General features: G+C 34.6%; 1 protein-coding gene across 3 annotated transcripts in view; it reads right to left on the bottom strand.

The window, feature by feature from the left end:
• The window catches only part of runx1 (RUNX family transcription factor 1), a 212,103-nt gene that overhangs the window by 136,938 nt on the left and 52,311 nt on the right, over positions 1–22,854 (bottom strand). Inside the window, exon 1 of one of the 3 annotated variants that reach the window (XR_015475909.2) lies at positions 227–460. The exons of the other annotated variants lie outside the window; for them this stretch is intronic. The gene's annotated coding sequence lies outside the window, so the exon portion shown is untranslated. Of the gene's footprint in view, positions 1–226; positions 461–22,854 lie in introns of those variants that run through there. 3 annotated transcript variants of the gene reach the window in all.

Below are 22,854 nucleotides of genomic sequence, written 5' to 3' on the forward strand. Positions count from 1 at the left end.
AAAGTAACAAAACTTTAAATAATAATAAAATTCATAAAAAAAAACAACAAATACAAATAATTAAAAAAATTATAAAATACAATAAATAAAACAAGCCATTTAGCCCAATTTTTTTCTACAGTATAGGCATAAACGGGTCAGGTGCGTGTGTGTGTGTGTGTGTGTATTGATGTGGCAAAAAGGTGCCGTTTGCTCATCTTGAGCCACCTGTTCTATCTCTCCTTACCTGTTTTCTCTCTCCTCACTTTCTCTCACTCTACTGGCCTCTGCAGCAGATCAAAGAAGTTAATTACCGAACGCCTCTATCTACAACACATACACACACACACACACACACACACACACACACACACACACACACACACACACACACACACACACACACACACACACACACACACGGCCATGACACTCGATCATGCACATGGTAATTACAGCACGCCTCAAACTACTGACACATGATCACCACGCTGTCAGAAGCAGCTTAATTACAGCTCACACACACACACACACACACACCAGGTTAATTACACACAGACGTGCCTCCAGCTCAGTGTAATGCGAGCTAATGAAGCAGTAAGCAGGTGTGCAGGATCATGTTTGAGGAGACGGAAGTTTTCCATCATCGCTGAAAGCCAGACATCATCATGAGCAGAAAACACTGACAGACGAACATCAGCACAGTTCACACATCACTGTTTACATTAATGATCAATCAATCGATCAATCGTTCACCTTAATCAATGGTGAGCTCTCACTGCTTCAGTTCAATTCAAGTTTGCCTGCATAGCGCTTAACTATTGTTACAAAGCAGCTTTAGTTCGAGTTTCAGCTGTCCCAGTTGGCATTTCTGTATGGAGTTTGCATGTTCTCCTCATGTTGGCGTGGGTTTCCTATGAGTGCTCCGGTTTTCCCCACAGTCCAAACACATGCACTACAAGGGAATTGATCAATCTTATTGGCCGTATTGTATGAGTGTGTGTGTGTGAATGAGTGTGTATGGGTGTTTCCCAATACTAGGTTGCAGCTGGAAGGGCATCCGCTGTGTAAAACATATGCTGGAATAACTGGCGGTTCATTCTGCTGTGGCGACCCCTGATGAATAAAGGGACTAAGCTGAAAGAAAATCAAAGAGTGAATGAATGATGATTTGAGTCACACTGGACAGAAAAAAGCATGCATTTTACTAGTGCATTTTACAACGTGTGTCTCCATTATTACTGCATATAAGAGTTATATTATTAAATGACACAGTATGCATCATGCACTACACACATTTAAGCAGTAGTTTGCTCACATTATGCTCACATGTTCGCAGCCTGTTTCACACATCTCGCATCAGCAGTGAGCACGCTACTGATTTCCTGCTCATTTTAACAGGTTTCAGTCTTCACACTACCTGTGCAAGCTCATTTCTGCTGACTGTTACATCAAACTCTTGAAAACATGCTAAAATATGTTGACTTTGCATTTCTACACTGCAAAAAATGCTTCTCCTACTTAACGCTTGTGTCTAGTTCAAATATCTTGTAATTCTTGAATCAAGAAGCATTTGCAAGTAACAAATGGAGAGTTCAGATGCAAAATTCTCTAAGTGCCATCATCAATTTTATTTCCTAATATGAGCATTTCTCCAAGACTACTATATTCATAATTTCACATTAAAGGCAATGACACATTAATTGACATAAAAGATAAATTACTCAACTTATACATTCATTCATTCATTTTCTTGTCGGCTTAGTCCCTTTATTAATCCGGGGTCGCCACAGCGGAATGAACCGCCAACTTATCCAGCTAGTTTTTACGCAGCGGATGCCCTTCCAGCCGCAACCCATCTCTGGGAAATAAACATTACATTTAATTTATTAATTAATTATTTAATTAATTATTTATTTTTTATCAGAATAAATTAAAATGTACAGATAAAATACTTTAGCAGGAAGAAATAAAATAATTAATTTACTAAATTTAATTGAATTTTTAATTCAATTTAATAGTTTTATTTAATTAAATGTATTGCATTTTATTTTAATAAAACATTTTAATTAAATATTCAGTTTTAATTTAAAGTATAGAATTTTAATTCAATATTTATTTTAGACTAAATCAAAATATACAGATCAATTACATTAGCAGACAAAAAAATAAATAAATAAGTGACTGAATTTAATTAAAATTTTAATTAAATTTGTAATTAAATTTGTATTTAATTACATTTATTGCTTTTTATTTTAATTCAGTTTATTTTAAATTAAATATTCAATTAAAATATTATTAAATTGATTGAATTTTAAATGTATTTAAATGCATTTTGTAATTAAATATTCAATTTAAATTTAATGAAATTGGTTGAATTTTAATTTAATAATTTTTAAATTAAATATTCAATGTAAATTTAATTAAATAGATGAAATTTGAATATATAATTAAATTTTTAATTAGACTTTGGGAAACATTTACACACACATTCACACACACACTCATACACTACGGACAATTTCGCCTACCCAATTCACCTGTACCACATGTCTTTGGGGGAAACCGGAGCAAGCGGAGGAAACCCACGCAAACGCAGGGATAACATGCAAACTCCACACAGAAACACCAACTGAGCCGAGGTTCGAACCAGTGACCTTCTTGCTGTGAGGCGACTACCTACTGCGCCACTGCCTCGCCCCCAAGTTATACATATAGCCTGAGAAAAATAATAATTTTAGGAGTAAATTTCAGATGGTACTTGGAGGTTTTTGCATCTGAACTCTTCAAATATTGTTTTGTTATAAATTATATTTATAACAATATATTTTTGTTAAAAGTAATGAGTTAAGTGAGTAAAATTAAGTGAGTTTTGCCTGAAAACAAGCTAAATAATCAGCCAATGGGCAAGCAAAATAATCTCATCTCAAAGCGAAAACGATGTGTGTTTGCTTTACCACTGGCAGATTATTTTGCTTGTTTTCAGGAAAAACTTACTTCATTTTGACTCATTGGTCCCGATCATACACCTGGTGCAATAAAGCGCAAGACATGTTTGGCGCAATTTGTTGCTATTTTCAGACCAGCTCAACTCTAATTTTCAAGTTTTGCGCCGTGCACTTTGTTTAACTAGCAATTTGCAATTTGCAATTATCCATTTGCACCCCTTTGTGAACTCGTGATGTGTTGAAGATGTGTTGAGGCGCATTGTTGTGTGAACTGAAATAGATCGCGCAATTGACCAACTATAAGCTGCTCCAAAGTTCAAATGCGTACACGTTGCTTAATACACACCGGATGTACAGCAATACACAAATATCTGTACAAATTTAAGGATTAAAATGTTTAAAAAATGATTTTCTACATGAATATAAACACCACTGCCTCCATGCCTCATTTCAGGGGGCTTTTTCAGTTCATTCATGACAGTCTGCATCTGTATAATGTTATTATTATTAGCAGGATTATTTATTATATGCATACTTATAATTGTTTTAATAAACACAAGTGTAGATTTGTCAACCTGTGGGGTTTAAGAACAGGACGTGTGTTTGGATATAACTACACTTCATTATTATTGTTTATTTATTTGTTTGCTGGGAATTAAAACTGAATTTAGAAATAGTTTTGACACAAATCTTTGTGCTTAACAAAGGAAATTAAATATGTGGGCTAATGGATGTGTTCAGTGGAGTGAGTACAACACTGTAAAGAGTAAAATTAAAGCAAAGAGAAAGTAAAGAGGCTGATTGGAGGAGGCTCATTCTTTATCCTCGCGCTGCAGATGTTTTCTCGCCAGTGAAGCGTTTAGTTTTTACACTTACAAAGTCCGCCATGTAAATAGCACATGCACCATGGCGTGATGCAACTGACTTTTAAAGGGAATGAGAGACGAGACTCTCACGTTATGCTTAAAACACACCCAGAACTCATTAAGAGAATAAAGACATCCCTGTTAGACCATGCGTCGTGGCGCAGAGCGTATTTATCCATCTTTAAAATAGCAAAAGTGGATTCGGACATGTCCTTAATGCTTTTGCACCATACACTTCAGACTTTGTGCTTGGATCGTTAATTGAGCCCATTAATTCTGATGACAATAGTTTCTGCTTATCTAGAAAATGCTTCTTGATTTTGACATTTTTAGATATTTGGATTAGAAACAAGACAAAACCTCAATGTAAGAACTTTGTTTTGCAGTATATATCCAAGTCAACAGTTTATTTCAGACGCTTCAGTCTAAAAGAGAACACAAGTGTCAAATATAAAAATGCTGTTGAAATAAAGAGAGATAAACGAGATTTTCTGGGAGATTCTGAATCGGCTCCTTAATTTGAATGTTAACTTGGACAGAAAAGACACTTTGTGCCATTGAGCAGACGATGATTTCCATAACAGAGAGAAGGGTAGATTGCAGATCCAAGACTTTACTGGAAGTATAACTTTACCAGATGTCAGATGGGTCACCACAAACAGTCAACGTCAAAATTAATCACCCTCTAATGAAATTTTTATTCACCTTTAAACATTTCCCAAGTAATCTTCAACAGGGCAAGGAAGTTTTCATTGTATTTCCCATATTATTATTTTTTCTTTTTGGCTGGAATAACAGCAGTTTACAAATACATTATGGTAAATATTATTAGCCCCTTGAAGATTATTTTTTGATACAGAACAAACAGAACAAACCATGACTTGCCAAATTACCCTAACTTGCTTAATTAACCTAGTGAAGCGTTTTAATGTCACTTTAAGCTGGAAGCTAGTATCTTGAAACATATCTAGCAAAATATTATGTGCTGTCATCATGGCAAAGAAAATAAATCATTATAAATTAGTTATAAAAGCTATCATGTTCAAACATTTATTTTAATAAAATCTCTCTGTTAAGCAACACTTTGGAAACAATACGTTTTTTTTTACAGGAGGGCTAATATATATATACAGTGAAAGTCAGAATTATTAGCCCCCCTGTTTATTTTCTGTTTAACAGAGAGAAGATTTTTTCAACACATTTCTATTCACAATAATTTTTAATAACTCATTTCTAATCACTGATTTTTTTTATCTTTGCCATGATGACAGTAAATAATATTTCACTAGATATTTTTCAAGACACTTCTATACAGCTTAAAGTGACATTTATGGTAATTAAGCAAGTTATTGTATAATGATGGTTTGTTCTGTAGACTATGGTAACAAAAATATAGCTTAAAGGGGCTAATAATATTGACTTTAAAATGGTGTTTAAAAATTAAAAACCGCTTTTATTCTAGCCAAAAAATAAAACCAATAAGACTTTGTCCAGTAGAAAAAATATTATCAGACATACTGTGAAAATTTCCTTGCTCTGTTAAACATCATTCAGGAAATAATTAAAAAAGAAATAAAAATTCAAAGGGGGGCGAATACTTCTTACTTCAACTATGTGTGTGTGTCTTTGTGTGTGTGTGTGTATTTATCTATCTATCTATCTATCTATCTATCTATCTATCTATCTATCTATCTATCTATCTATCTATCTATCTATCTATCTATCTGTCTATCTGTCTATCTATCTATCTATCTATCTATCTATCTATCTATCTATCTATCTATATATATATATACATACAAGAAATTCCAGCGTTATGGATGTGACATTTGCAGTAAATTTGCAGTGGATTTGCAGTAAAAACTCAAAACATAAATTCGCATAGAAAGTACATGTTAATATTATATTCAAATTTTCCAAAACAACTAACCACAGAGTTATGGGAGCAGAAAAATATCAGTCAAAACATTTTTAAAATTTTAAATAAGGAAAATAAACATGCGATATGGATGTGACAAAAAGTCAGTTTCATTATATAACATACTTTGTAGAAATTCTGTGAATAAAACTGCACAACCCAAAAGAAACAACACTAATAAACAGGATAAGAGTCGGCGCTCTATGAAACAAACATCATTGATTTTATTTTATTTGACATTTTTGCATTTATGAGGAAAAAGCTCTGTTATGTATGTGACGTCTCTCTGTTATGGATGTGACAGATGTGAAATTGCCACTTGTCTGACTTTGGTAAACCTAATGGAACAGTTAGAAATCATTACACAGACACTTCTGAGTATTTTAAAAGCACTGTAAAATACTTGCTCACACAAAAAATGTAGAAACAGTTTCTCTATTTTGGTGAAAACCTTTTTTTATGAAATTTCCATGGAATTGCTCATATATACATTATACATACATACATACATTCAAATAATGTAAATAATTGTAAATACTGCATTCATCAGACTTCCTGTAATCTGCATTCAACACACACACAAAACTCCCGTTAACCTCTGGCTGCAGGAGACTAATAGCTTGTGGACCAGCAGAGAGACAGATGATGAGAATTAGATGAGACAAAGTGTGGAGTGGAGAGAAGTGTGTGAGTGTGTGTGTGTGTGTGTGTGTTTCCTCTCTGCACTGCTTCATTATTGATAAAGTAAAGTTAGTGTGTTTTTCTAGGGTAAGCCGTGACTTCACATATGAGCTGACCGTGAGTATACAGCGAGGAGAGCTGATCTCAGGTCAGATGCTGCTGTACTGCAGAACTGGAGGATGTGATGGCCAGTCTGTGTGTGTGTGTGTATTTGTGTGTGTGTGTGCTTGTGGTGGAAGTGGTTGCCCATGATGGCAGAGAGGACAAAGGCAAACAAAGTCTGTGGCTGTTACTATGATGAAATACAACGTTTCACAACACACAGATATACACACAGCAGTCCTGACCACAAGTTCCCATGAAGCTCACCCACAGACAGATATAATATCTTTCAAATATCAATCAATGCGAAACAAATCATAACAACCGCTAAATATTAAATATGACCAGCCCTGTAGTCCTGCTATTACTCTCAGTGCAACTCCACATTACATTCATGATGCACTACATTACAATCTATTTTTAACTAAAGCAAGTGTGATGTCATTGAAATGTGATGTCATTACCTAGATACACTGTGTTTTGATGCATATAATGTTGACCTTCCATTTACAGAATCATGAGAATGAATCGTGATCTTGATTTTAAGCCAAAAAAAAAAAAATCGTGATTCACATTTTAGCCAGAATCGTGTAGTCCTACCTAATAACAACTACCTTATCTTCCCGTCAGTTCAAGTTGCTTAAGCCTAGTTCACACTACAGGATTTTAAACATCAGCAGATCGCTGTGCCGTTCACACTACATGACCTGACTTTGTGTCTTTTAATCTCTGAGGTGTTCACACTACGCAACACTCTGTGAACGATTTACAAGAGGGGGGTCACACACTACATGATCTGACAACATCTCATTCCCCAACAGCTCATTCAAGCTACCAAACCACAGCCAATGAAATTTTGAGGGAGGAGTCGTCAGAAAAAGCTGAACACTATTGGCTGCTTGTGTGCTGATGACATCACTGACAGCGTTTCAAGCTTTGGAGAAAGCATTTAAAAACATTGTCAAATCAGCTGATTTATGAGCGGATTAATCACTCATCTGCAGGTTCCAGTGGATAGATACACAGAGAGTTTTTAATTTTTGTAATTTTATAACTCTTTGAAATAAAACTAACACATTTGTAACACCCTGCCGTTTTCTAACTATCAGTGTATTTCTTTCTGACATTTTTTTATTACAAAACAGTAAAGAACTGAGCATTTCTGCCTTAAATTACCATATTGGTTAAAATGACTGCATGCATGTCTGATACTTTTCACTGTGACTTTAAATATGTGTGCATTTTCTTGCCTGGCAACTTCCTGCTAACATAAACAAAACTTTCTGATGGCAAAAACATCAATTTACTTTAGATATCTTTAAAAACAGCATATTGTGTGCTGTGAAATAGCTCCTGTTTGAAAGTGAAAATGAAAGCCAAGACCTTTAAGTGTTTTAGTATCTTAACTACATATTTATAGGCTGTATTACCAAAAAAAGATGATATTTTTAGGGTAATGGTGTCATTAAATATGATGCCAGACATTCAAAGCTTAATTTTAATATCTAAATAATAGCTTTGAATGTAAATATGTTGTGACAGTATGGCGTTTTATATAACAACCGTCAGAATAAGCAGTATGGTAATTCTAATAGTTACAGAATTCTAGTTCCACTGTTAATATAGCCTCCTCTCATGTCTGTGCTAACGCAGAATGAAGCCAGTGCACCGATGCCCATTCTGACCAATCACAGATGTTTCTGCTGAGCTCCTGAACACACAGGCATTCAGCTCATGCTGATATGCTCTCTCATTGGCTGCAGCTCGTCACTACATCTGACCACACGTGGGGTCGAGTCGGGCGACTGCTCTGGAATATTTAGCATGCTGAATGTTGGATTTCCGTCTGCGAGGTGTCGGCGACGCGTCAGCGAGCCTCATTGATGAGTTGTTCAGTAGTTCACACATAAAGAGCGGCGAGCGACGTGCACCTGCAGATTTCTTCCCGATCACTGCCCAATCTGTCGGTGAGCTCGTTAACTTCCAAATCGGGCTCAAATCAGGCTTAAAATCCTCTAGTGTGAACTAGGCTTTAGTTAGTAAACCAGCCACATAAAACCTCTCTAAAACCATAAAGCACAGTTGTTTTCCTACACTTTTCCCAGCATGCCTATAGCCGTAAACTACACTAGTTCAGCTGTTTAGATGGTATCTGTTCAACCATAAAATCCTTCTGCAGCCTTTATATCTTAGTTCCTGCAGGTTTGTGTTCCCTGACATAAAGCAGTAATGTCAATTCATGTTCAGTAAACATATGCAAACAATTCAATGCTCAGTAAACAATTTGTTTTTAAATATGAAGATTTATAGGAGACCTATTACCCCCTTTTCACAAGATGTAAATACATTTTTGATGTCCCTAAAGTGTGTGTGTGAAGTTCCAGCTCAAAATACACACAAATAATATTCAATAACTCTCTGAAACGGACCCTTTTAGGCATAATTGTGCTGTTTTGGTGACTGTCGCTTTAAATTCAAATGAAGGCGAAGCTACAAATGCCAATGTGTCAGCATAGTGGCAGATTCAAAAACAAGACCATCATCCTATGCTAATGAGGAAGAGATGGTCACTAGTGGGCGGGGCTTTCCCCCACTGATGACACACACAAAGGGAGAATGTCAATCAAAGTGTTTCTGCAGACTATTTATGTCAAGTCTGATTATAAATAATGCAATTAATACATTTTTACCTTTGGAAGTTGGTTATATTTACACATTCATGTATTTAACCCCCTTACTAAGGTGATTTTTGCATCATAGATCACTTTTAAATTGCATTAAACATACCTTTAAACCAATATAATCATTACAATGTTGAAATGTAACCTACTCTAACATTAGCTTACAGACTGCCTATTAAACTGCTGTGCTACAGGAAGTGTTAAACCACTCTTCACCTTTAACATATATTGTTGTCATGCAGCTATTTTTTTCATCCATCTATCTGCTAACTTCTCTTTTCAGTTACGGTGTAATAGCAGAGTTCCTCTTTCCAGCAGTCGCATATCACTACTGCTGCTATGCAAAACATCCCATCCTGCTTTAAACACATACACACACACACACACACACACACACACAGCTGATCGCAGGCCAGTCTTATCAGGACCATCTACAGGAAATGAGCTCTAAAACTGATCTGAGGTCAACCTGCTGAAGTCTCTGGTGTGCGATGATTACAATCCGAGAAAAAAAGTAAACTCCTTTGACATGGCTTGAATTGTTGGCGATAGCAGACCACAGCGATGAGCAATAATGGTTAGTGGTTATGTTTATGGTCTCGGCCATCGCTATAACACACACAACTGAGACGGGATTTTTCTTCCTGCTAAATCAGCATAAAATGACCACAATGAATTTATGACCTTCCTAATAACCAGAGAATTTACACACTAGCCCTGTCGTAGTGGTAACCACTGAAACACGAGTGTTATTGTTAGCTTTAGTTCAGTTTATTTTACATTTTAATGATTAGTTTTCATTTTCTTGCATGCATATGTTCATATTGGTTTTCTTAAAGTTGCATGTAATCTAAATGTACTGTGTTTCAAATGACACACTGTACACTTATGCACTTACAGACTCGACAGCAAAGTTTTTAACAGTTTAAATAAGTGCTCTATCTGTAGCCTTTAATTATTAACAATTAAACTGACAATTATCTGTGTACTTACAGTGCACTTATTTATTTTAGATGAAAAAGAATGAGTTAATGCATTACTTTATATGCTTCAGACTACAAAATGATGTAGAATAGTGTATAAGTAAGCAATTTGGGACACACCTAATGTTCATTTTGCTAGTGTATATTGTTAGTTTTAAGGTGAACATCAAATCTGTGCAGGTTAAAAATCTGCTTGTTTTGGTCATATTTAAATAAAACAAAATAAGATTTAGACTACAAAATGGTGTAGAATAGTGCATAAGTATGCAATTTAAGATACACCTAATTAGAGATGCTCTGACCAGGATTTTTGCAGCCAATGCGGAGTACCGATTCTTTGTCTTGGTGATTGGTCAATACAGATTACAGATTCTAATGCTTCAATCTTTAGTTTACATTATATAATTAGGATAAATATTATTTAATAATAGTAAGTAAATAATAATAATAAGTAAATAATAATAATACTAATAATAGTAAGTAAATAATATTTTTGTTATTACTTATTTTTAAAATTAAGGTCAATTAAGTTTAAATCAATATTGAATTATTATTTAATAATATTTGATTTGCATTAAATTAAACGTAAATATTGTGATAATTACTTTTTTATAATATCAATTAGAATTAAACAAACATTTAAATATTATTTAACATTATTTAATTTACATTAAATAATAAAAATATATATGTTATTACTTATCTTTTAAATATTTAAATATTACATAATATTATTTATTTAGTTTACATTAAGTAATATTGTTTCTTATTACTTATTTTTTTATTAATATTAAGATCAATATCAACATTTTTAAACAAGATAAATATTACATCAAATTATGTAGTTTTTGTTAAATAATATTTTTTATTTATAAAATTTGAATCAATTAAAATTAAATCAATATTTAAATACTATTTTAAATATTTCAGTTACATTAAAATGATTTTTATTATTTATTTCTTAAATTAAGATCAGTATCAATATTTAAATTAAGATACATATTACTTTAAAATATCTGGTTTTCATTAAATAATATTTATTATTATTACTTATTTTTTATATTAAGCACAATCAAAATTAAATCAATATTTATGTACTATTAATTAATATTTCATTTACATTAAATAATATATTTTTATTACTTGTTTTTTAATTAAGGTCAATTGAAATTAAATCAATAATCAAATATGATTTAATAATATTTCATTTACATTAAATATTATTATTTTTACAACTTTTTTATTAAGATAAATCAATAAATCAAGCTTTTGTTTACCCTACCAGATGTAAGACTTAGCAAGTGTATATTTCACACAGTTAGTCATGGTGATGAACAATAGTCTATCTAATCTAAACAGTGATTAGTTATCAGGGGAACAGTGACACAATAAGAGGGAAGAAATGATATCATACACTTTCCAAAGCATTTCCACCAAAAGACTCAATTCCTTCAACTTATTTAAAACATATTAGATGTTAAAGAGTTTTTCTGTATTTCTGGAAAGCTGTGATTCAGTGTAAATGAACACGTCTGAGCTGTTACTCCACAGGGGGCAAATCCAGAATCCAACATTTGAGAAAGAGAGCCTCACACCTACAAATCCAGTTGGAAAGTCATTGCTCATAAAACTACAGCATGAACCAACCTCTTACTCACTTAAGCGATTCCCAGTTTTAATGTCTGCGGGATGAATTATGGCTTTATATGATATATAATGAGCTCTGGGAGATATCAAAAGGGCCCTGGAATCTGGATCTTATCAGTCTGGAGTTTGGGTTTTCCTCAGGATTATTGACTTGAACTACAGACACACAGCTGAGGAAACAGAGCCTGCTGGGTCTGGAGCGCCATCTGTGGGCATTCCATTAAATACAACACACTGACTTAATGGTAAAACTGCAATTAAATTTATAAGCTTTGTATGTGCCATGCTAATGCCATATTACACATATTGGCACATGTTATTATGGAAACAATAGCATGCTAGAACTACAATGCACCACACTAATAATCATTGATAAACAAGTACCATGACATATTCATTAAATATATATATTAAAATATACATGTTTTATGTAAATAGTAATATATGGATTATTTATACTGATAAATATATATCCACACACCACATTAGTACAGTCAAAAAAAAAGACCACTGCTGCTTGTTTAAACTATTTGTTAAAAATGAGCTGAAACAAAACAATTCTTGTTGCCACAGGGGAACGAACCACCAACTTATCCAGCCTACTGTATGTTTTACGCAGCAGATGCCCTTCCAGCTGCAACCCATCACTGGGAAACACTCATACACTAAGGACAAATCCCCAATACCACATGTGTTTGGACTGTGGGGAAACCAGAGCACCCAGAGGAAACCCCAACCAACACGGGGAGAGCATGCAAACTCAGCACAGAAATGCCAACAGACCCAGCCGGGACTCAAACCAGCAACCTTCTTGCTCTGAGGTGATCGTGCTACCCACTGTGCCACCGTGATGCCATTCTTGTAATTTCTTTGGCTAATTTATTTGTTTTAAGTTCAGTCCACTTAAATTTGTAAACAATTAACTTAAGCGTTTAGTGTTGGGACAACATGAAGGAATTGTGTTGGTCCTACTACCTGGTTAGGGGATTTGTAGTTGTCAGTATGCTTTGCCTAGGATTGAATTAAGGGAAGGAAATGTTGACAGTAAAAGTAATCTTAGGTGTTTAATGTTACTAAAAAGACTTGTCTAGTTTTATCTTCACTTTAGTTTGAAGATTTAGAAAAGTTTCATGTAACGCTTGGAGTTTTCAGATTTGCACTTTACAGAAGCACCTATGCTTTGTGTGCTGGCAGTGTAATTAGCAATGATAGCAGTTTGTTGCTTTGCTCAGTGAGCAATAACTGTCCTAAAATGAGTCCTGAGATCAGTCTCAATCAACTGTTTTTGTAACTCATGAAAAATGCTTTAAATAGCTCTATTGTTTATTTTATTATTTTATTATTAAAATACAAATAAAACTGACAGACTTCGGAATGTACGACACATAATAGACATAACACGTGAAACACTAAAACAGCCGAAGCAAATGTGTCGAAGCTTCGAACTGTTTCGAAACCGGTTTCTAGTCCACATAGTGGCCATTTTTACCCCTTCGGATCATGCTTCGGTGCAGTGTTTTAAACCACTTGTGCTTCTGGATCTTAACACTGTGTTGAAACGTCCGTTTCATGTCAGCCATCCCTAATTATCAGACATTTCAGTTTAAGTGAAAAAAAAATACAAATGCAATTAAACTTTAATTTGATAACATCATGTTGGACCAACTCAATTGCATTTAATTGTGTAATTTTTTTTGTTTAGTGCTAAACAAACGTATTGGATGGAAACCCTGACTTGATTCACTTTATTAACTTTATTAACTCAATTAATCTGAGCTCATCCAATGAGTTATTGTTTTGAGTGTATATGTTATTTACTTTGAAACTGTTGTTACTCATAAACTGGTTTAAAATGCATTCATTAATTACAAAAAGTGGTCTTTGATTAGCCTTTTTTATTCCAACCAAGCCATAAAAAGAAAAATGTGTATATAATAGGAAATAGGAAATAATTATATATATATATACATATACCTTTCTATTATTAAATACAATACTGTATATGTCATATAAATAATTACATTGATTCTGATACTTTTTATGTTTAATTTAAGATTTAATTTTATATTTAATTTGTATTTATGTATATTTTTCTATTACAATGTTGATATAGACACACCATTTGTACATGGTTTTAAAACAAAACCATCTCAAAAGAACATTGAAACAATGGTCCTGAAAGAAATATTGTCTTGTTTACAGAAATAAATACAAATGAAGTGAGTTTTTCTTTAAAACAAGCAAAATAATCTGCCAATGGTGTAAGAAAAATAATCTTATTTCTAATAGTAATAATAACGAGCTTACACCATTGGTAGATTATTTAGCTTGTTTAAAAATAAAACTCACTTCGTTTTGACGTATTATTTCTGAATAGAAGATAATATGTGCTACTTGTCTATAAAATGCTTCTTGATTTAAGAATGTTTAGATATCTGGACTAGAAACAAAACAAAAACTCTTAGTAAGAAAAATATTGTGCTAGCAGTGTATGTGCTATAAAACCCAAAAAGTGAAGGTAACTCAAACCGTTTGAGGAAACCGATTGTAACAAACTATTTAAGTTCAAAACCTAATCCTAATGAGTACTGTGAACTTAATCCATTTGAGTAAATGAAGCAATTTGAGCACAGTAAAATCCAATAAGTTAAGGCAACTCAAATCGTTTGAGGAAACAGATTGCTATATACAATTTGAGTTCAACTAATCTATATGAGTACTGTGAACTTACTCCATTTAAGTTGAAGTGAAGGGGTATTTAATAAATGTATTACCTTCAACACTGAGTTCAAAACTCTTCAAATAAGTAGCGTTAACTTTCTGTCAATTTTGAGTTAACTACACTCAATTCATGTGATAAAGTTGACTGTTGGGTCTACAGTGTAGTGGTAATCTGCGCAGTACATGCTGATTAAAATCAGTCTCGAATCTGAGCGAGTTTTCAGACCGTGAGTCACGTCACACTCAGAAAGCTGAATGGATGCAATTTGTTCTCTTTCACCGAAAACAACAGGTTGTAAAATCCATGAAGAAAAACAAATGCAATAATTACTGCTGCGGTTTGACATCAAATTAAGAGCAGAGGCTTTGAAAACACTACCGCTGGTTTGCATAATACAACAGAGTCTGTTCTCAGCACACACACACACACACATACACACACCAGTCTAAGAGCCTGTTGCTGATTAACTAAGCTGCTGGTAACCCACTATGAGTCACACTAGGCTATTAGTTCCTCTGGTTTGGAGAAATCACATGGTTTTCACCTCATCTGGTGTAAACAATTGCTATCTGAGAGTGTGTAGTGGGTTTGGTGGTTCACAAGGACAGAAATGTGTATATTGACATGGCTTTGAGATTGGTATTACAACAGTATGTGGCGTATGAGGACGTAGCGTGTTCGAAATGCTTACAAATCATAATTAACAAGGTCTTTTGACAATCAAAATTTTTACCATGGCTTTTGAGGTTTGGGGTACTGGGCATTAATAGACCAAGAATATTTTTAAAGTATTTCCTATAATATTTTTTTTCTTCTGGAGAAAGTTTGATGTACGAAGGCAGTTTAAAAAAAATAATAATAATAATAATAATATTAAGGTCTATATTATTAGCCCCCTTCAGAATTTTTTGCTGTTTTCTACAGAACAAACCACTATAATCCAATAACTTTCCTAGTTAATTAACCAAATTATGTCTTTAAATTCTAGTATCTTACAAAATAATTACCCAGATAGCATACAAATATGGGCCACTTTAGGCAGTTATGCGTCACTGGTGGTATTTCTTCTGGCCAGACAAAATGAATGTAAGCCTGAAGTGGCCATTCTGTATAATGGCAATGGGGGGCCAAAGATTCAAATTCATATATGGGCCATTTAAGGCAAAATTTTGGCACTTATGGCAAAATAAAATCTGAATGTGAGTGAGCCTAATGTAGCTCATGTGGAAAATGATCAATTTGGCCCAAATGACAGAGGACAAATATTATTCACAGTTGGCAAAAATGTGGCATGGTCATGTAAGGGTAATCTGGGTCTAAACCAAAAGTGGCTCACATGTGTAATACAAACGTGGCCCAGCTATTATGAGACATATGTGTGCCATTTTTGGCAAATATTTGGCACAGTAAGCTCTGGCTATTGTGGCTGTGAGCCTAATGTGGCCCAGGGAAAATATAGAAAATTTGCCCCAGTTATGTTAAAACATATGTGGACTACATAGACTAAAGTCACCATTATGGAGAAAAGTGTTTGCTTTAGTTGGGCTCATAGCCCTCAACCTCTTAATATACATTTTTATTTTGGGCTGCAGTAACTTTTAAGAGCTTTGCTTGGAAAGTTTGTTCATTACTGCAAACAAGCCAAGTAAAAAAAAAAATAATAATAATAAAAAATAAATAAAAAAATAAAAAATTAGATGAGGCACAACCTGTGATGAAATCATTATGATGGTTTACAAGCTGAAACAATTCTATAACTTCTATGGACAAACAGGAGTGGACCACACTAGACCCATTATTCCATTCAGTATGTGGTCCAGATGTAAGTGTCTGGTGTGGGCCTGATCTGGGCCAGAATAAAAGCAAACTGTGGCCCAGAATAGGGTCAGTTCTGGCTCATTTGGTTGACTTCTGGCTGAAATGTGATGTTGCTGAGGCTTAATTGTGGCCCAGATCTGGCAAATAGGAGTAGACCGCCCAAGTGCCATCATTCCATGCGGTATGTGGGCCGGATTTGAGCCACATGAATCTTGCTAGCTGGGTAGTAAAATATTATGTACTGTCAACATGGCAAAAGACTAGTGAAATTGGTTATATGAAATTAGATATTAAAACTATTATGTTTAAAAAAGCGGTTAAACAACATTTAGAAAATATTTTCTAAAAAAAAAATCACAGGAGGGCCAATAATACGTATTTTTTTTGTATAAAACACATTACACCTATGGACAGTCCTCATAAACCATCAATACCAAAATGTGTGTGTGTGTGTGTGCGCGCAACACAACAATCACAAATGACGTCTTGGTTTCATCCTAGACATCAACAAGACTGAGAGCAAACAAATGGAGACTCTCTAGAGAAAACAGCTCCAGGAATCTCACATCTGTCCTTTGCGGAGTTTTCTCAACAATATTTCTTACAAACATTTTAATATGAGTTTATATGTGTGCATCTGCATGGGAGAATGAAAGAAAGGAAGAAAGAAAGGTTGTTGTTTTTAAAAAAAAAATGACATGTCTATACTATAGGATTGTGCTGTGGTCTAAAAAAAAAAAATATATATATATATATATATATATATATATATATATATATATATATATATATATATATATATATATATATATATATTTTTTTTTTTTTTTGCTTTATGTGCCTTTCCAAAGACTTTGTGACTATTTAGTCACCAATACTAGTATTATTAGTAATATTATTAATATATTTCTTACAGATGGTGTGATGTTTACCTTTTTTCTTCTTTTTTTCTTATCTCCATATATCTAATTTATTTACTTCTTTTTAAGGATTACTATAATTTCTTTATTATTATTTTGGCCTTAAAATATTTTTCCATGGGCAACATGTTGGCTCAGTGGTTAGCACTGTGGCCTCACAGCAAGAAGGTCCAGGGTTCAAGTCCCAACTGGGTCAGTTGGCATTTCAGTGTGGAGTTTGCATGTTCTCCCTGTGTTGGCATGGGTTTCCTCCGGGTGCTCCGGTTTCCCCCACTGTCCAAACACCTGCGCTATAGGGGTGTTGATGAACTAAATTAGCATAGTGTGTGTGTGTGTAAATGAGTGTGCATGGGTGTTTCCCATTACTGGTTTGCAGCTGGAAGGGCATACGCTGTGTAAAACATAAGCTGGAATAGTTGGCGGTTCATTCTGCTGTGGCGACCGCTGATGAACAAAGGGACTAAGCAGAAGAAAAATGAATGAATGAATATACTTGGATAATATTTGGTAAATATTTAGTTGACATATTTGCTACTATTGTTTATGATTTGATTTTGTAGCACGTTTTGACTATAACCCATTGCACATTCACCTTTGACTAAATTTCTGGAAGCACATTGTACATTCATATTGATAACAATCAATAAACATAAAAAAATAAAAAAGATGATATATTTTCAATATTTCCCTGTAAGTTTACATGTGTACATGAAAAAGAACACGTTCACATGTATCTGCAAATAAGAAGGAAGAGAAAGCAAGTCTTTAACCACTGTGCTGTGAGTGTGTGCGTGAATCTCCACACACTGGGGACTTCATTAATGACTCTCTTGGCATTCAATCGTCTCTTTGTTTATTACTTACCCTTTACCGTTACCATTAAACAACAGGAAGTATCTCTCTCTGTGCGTGTGTGTGTGTGTGTGTGTGTGTGTGATGAGGAATGGCTATTTGTTTAATTGCTCGGGGAGTTTTCATCACAGCTCAGCAATGATGATGATGATTCCGGCCGTTTGGCTTTTGTTTGTGGAACTGAACTACAATCATAAACAATAAACCGACTCAACCTTCAGCAAACAACAAACACAAACCCATACTGTATTGAATTCAATGCACAACTCTTGTGTTTATGCGAGTCTTTTAGGAAACATTGCTGGAAAATGCAGTTAAAGAGGGAAAATTGTGGTGCTCAGAAGATGCCTGGATTTATATTGCTCAACTACTATTCTTGGGGAAATAACAAGAGACCCAAATGAGTAATTAAATGATATTCAAGACAAACAAGATTGGGGTGCAAAAATGAGTACACCCCAATGAATACATTAAAAAATCTAAATAAAGACAATTATTTATTTATTTAGATTTATTTATTTAATATTAGAGCTAAAAATGTATTCATTTAATCAAAAAAAAAAAAAGTTTTATTTGTTGGTCACGTTTTTACTCAGTAGGATAAAGTCTGGTTTACTTTGTTTGATGATTTGGGAAAATAAAATATTTAAGCTAAATTTAGACAATAATTTTGTGTTTATATATTCTTGCCATCTTGTATACGAGTCATCTTTCAAACATTTTGCGTGATTTGTCTCCTAATTATGACTATTATTATGACATTTGTAATGATGTAATCATTTGTAATTAATAATGACTATTATTATGACAATTATGCCATACATTTGTTTTGTTTTTTGTGTAATTATTTTTTATGTAATTTAGATTTTTTTGTGTTATTATTTAGGCTGTCACAATTTCATTTCACATTTTAATATGATAGATTATGATTATGATGGATATTTTGACATACAAATGGTGTTAGATTATTGGTGTCATAATCTTAAAAATATTTATAATAATTATAACTTTCATGATTTCAACGTTGTCATAATTACAAAACCAGGCTCATTATCGATACGTACCCCCTTATGTTTCTAGAGAGAGTGAAATATGTCCTTTTTTTGCTGTTTTTATTTTCACGAATCCACCAGAGGCCGCTGTGTACGCTTTTTCAGATCTCAAATTTCTCTCAAGTAACCCCACTAGAGGCCGCTGTCAACTGACTGACTGACCCCCACCCAACCACTGACCCCAACCCAACCGACCTGATCGTCCCATTCCCTAAACCCAACCGATAAGTGTTTTCAAAGGCAATCCAAAAAAAGAAAAGCCCTCGTCTGATTTCTACCACATTTTCTGATTTTACCATATTCTCACCTTGTTATTTACTTTTTTAATTTAATTTTATGCCTTTTGTTTTTGTTTTACCTGCTTTATGGAACTATTCTTCACCAGACTTAACCACCCGCTGCTCTAGTCCACTGACATACATGGTGAGCTACTGGTCAAACTGGTAACAGCGGAAAAAACGTCCACACACAAGTGGTCAGCAGGTAGCCCAAAAAGACACAGAAGCCATCGGCGGAGTCATACCACCCTATAGCATTGGTTTTAAAAACGAAACGCAGTCATTTGTAGCTCTGGCTACATAATTCGCACTCTCCAATAGTGTACACGGGGGTACATTTTCGCAATGAGCCTGTGTTGCATAGTTATGCCATTTTTAGGTCAAAATAAAAGACCTTAAATATTAACTTTTTGTCATATTCTGACTTTTCCTCGTAATTTCAACTTTTATTCTATTATTTATGTTTATTCATTTATCATTTATTATTCATAACTGAGGTTTCAACGTTGTCATAGTAATCTTTAATTTTGTCATAACGTGGTCATAATAATATAAATGCACGACTCGTGTTTTTCTTTTTCTCTCTTAATTCAGACTTCAGAATTGTCCTTAATAAGACCTAATTTTATATTCTCTCTTCTATCAGGTCAAAGGGATCTGGCTGTGACTCTTGCGGTGGCCACCAGAATAGATTGGAGCTGTGGTTTGATCAGACACTCTGGCTCGGTGTCAAAACTCAAACAACAGAAATGTTAAAACCTCAAACTGTTCCACACTTCTCATTTCACTTCCACATTTCTGAGCCTTTGTTTGAGACACACACACACACACACACACACACACACACACACACACACACACACACACACACACACACACACACACACACACACACACACACACACACACACGAGAAAAACCACAGGTTTGGGCAAGCGACTCCTCTCTGTCCTGTCAGGAGCAGAGGTCATAATTAAAGCAGAAGCATGACGCCAGACATTATGCAAATACACAACGCTGAGCAGAAGCTGCAGAGTGGATATTACAGATGGAGAAACCACCAGATATACAGGATACATGTGTAAAAATCACCACACATTTACCACATTTAACAACTAACGCCATCTACACTGCTGTATTTCCTTTGTGTTATACACTGAAAAAAAAAGATTCATTAGATTTACTAATGAACACATACACATACAAAAATTTTAGACTTTAGTGTGCAAAGACCTTAAGACAGGGGTGTCCAAACTTTTTGGGCCGAGGGCCAGATGCAAAAAAAAAAAGTTGTCCCGGGCCATATATTACATACATTACACAGACACGCGCATATATATATATATATGTATGTGTGTGTGTGAATATGTATATGTATATGTGTATATATGTATGTATGTATGTATGTAGCCTATGTGTGTGTGTGTGTGTGTGTGTGTGTGTGTAATGGAATTATTTTAATTAGTTATTTTAATTCATCGTCCAACTGTGTTTCTAGAAAGACTTTCGTTTTTAAATTCTTGAATCTTCTCTGGGCAAATTACACTTGCAACACTCCTCCCTCATAAATTCTCCTTCAGTGAAAGGTTTCCTGTGCTGTGCGATTAGCTGGGCTACATCATAACTAGCCAGCGTAGAATTTTCTTGCCCTTTATTAGCACGAAAAAAAACTGCTGTTGTTGAGCGGATAAGCCAGCTGCTATTTGTTTTACTTTTTGATCTCGTTCGGCACCAGTGTAAGAGCTGAAGGCCTGATGTTTTATTTTATAATGTCTTTTAATATTATATTCCTTCATTACTGCAACTGATTCCTGGCAAATTAAACAGACACATATTCCACTGACCTCTGTGAAGAAATAATATTTGCCCCATCCTGAGTGAAATTTCCTGCACTCACTGTTGATTTTCCTTTTTCTTGCTTGTGCCATGGCTCGCCTAAACCTGATTATGAATTATGTTTCTTTCAGTTTGTTGTTCGGTCCGTTTTACTTCATAACAGGAACTGCTGCCTAATTGAAGGCATGTAATAGCGACACCCGGTGGTTATTTATTGAATTACGTACATTTTTGTATAGCGGGCCAGATTCTATTAATATTCATAAAAAGCCTCTCGGGCCGCCACAAAACTGATCGCGGGCCGTAGTTTGGACACCCCTGCCTTAAGACATGCAGCATTTTCCAACGAGCATGGGCTGGTTTCAGACATCAGAATTGCTATTATTGGCCCAAAAGATCTCTTAAAACTACCCGTCTTACCTCTCTTAATTCTGTAAAGAGCAGCAAGGATGAGGAGGAAGGTGCAGAAACTGACGAGAGGAGATGAGAGGACACATGATCTGCAGCGGGATGCTGGGCCTCTGTGTTTACACTCTCAGCATATGCCGTATCTTTGATGGCGGGGTGAAAGGGCTCAAATGGAAAGCATGTGTTACTCGTTCTCACTGCTCCACTCCACTGAGAGCTTCTGGGAAACATGAGGATTTCGAGATAATATTTGCTTGCCTTCTGCTCCTCGGCGGTTTGCAGAACGCAACGCTGCATCCTACCGCACGTTCATAAAAATCTGCTGCAATCTGTGGTCATTATCAAATCATTCGATCGAAATATTGCTGGAAATCATCTCAAAGGCTTGAAATGAGTTTGTTTTGTGATTCTTGGCCAGGTTTGTCTCTCCACTAAGGTGCATGGAGACAGTTATGGTATTACTTCTGGTCACTGCATGGGCCAAATATTAAATCGCAGAGTAACATTATAGCATAAACGTGTGCATTTGAGCATTGTAATGACAGACTGACAAGAAGAGTATTGGCTGTCAGAACATCTCAATCTCAAGGTAAAATACATACAAACCGGCTGTCAGCAGTAATACTACTGTAATTCCCCTCTATGATGACATGTGCAGTGTGGTTACTACAGACTAGCCCTCTTTAAACAACCACTAAAAGTGTTTAAAAGCCCACATGAGCAAATCCAGCGTTAAGGATGTGACATTTGCAACTTCACACAGAAAGTATGTGTTAACTTTATATTAAAACATCTGTTCATATTTTCCAAAATAACTAACCAGAGTTATGAGATCAGAAAATTATCAATATGTGAACATTCTTTATATAGTTTAAAGCTGCTGTTAGTATGTTTTTGACTCTTGTAAAGCATAAAAATACCTCAATTTGCTTGCTGATATTTAAGAAACATGCCAATTTAAAGTTGTTTGTCTGAAAAACTACGCTGAATCAGATATTCTGCTTTGAACATGTGTTTTCCGTGCCAGAATGCTGTCTTGTTTATGGGTGTTTTAACTGGACCAATGCCAGTTTACCCAATTATAATTCAGCAACCCGGGTCCTTGTTGGAAAACAGCATATTTCATTCAATCAGTCAGAAAAAATCTCAAATCATGCGCCTGT

This window comes from Danio rerio, chromosome 1 (genome assembly GCF_052040795.2).
Source record: "Danio rerio strain M-AB ecotype USA chromosome 1, GRCz13ab, whole genome shotgun sequence".
Taxonomy (NCBI): Eukaryota; Metazoa; Chordata; class Actinopteri; order Cypriniformes; family Danionidae; genus Danio; species Danio rerio.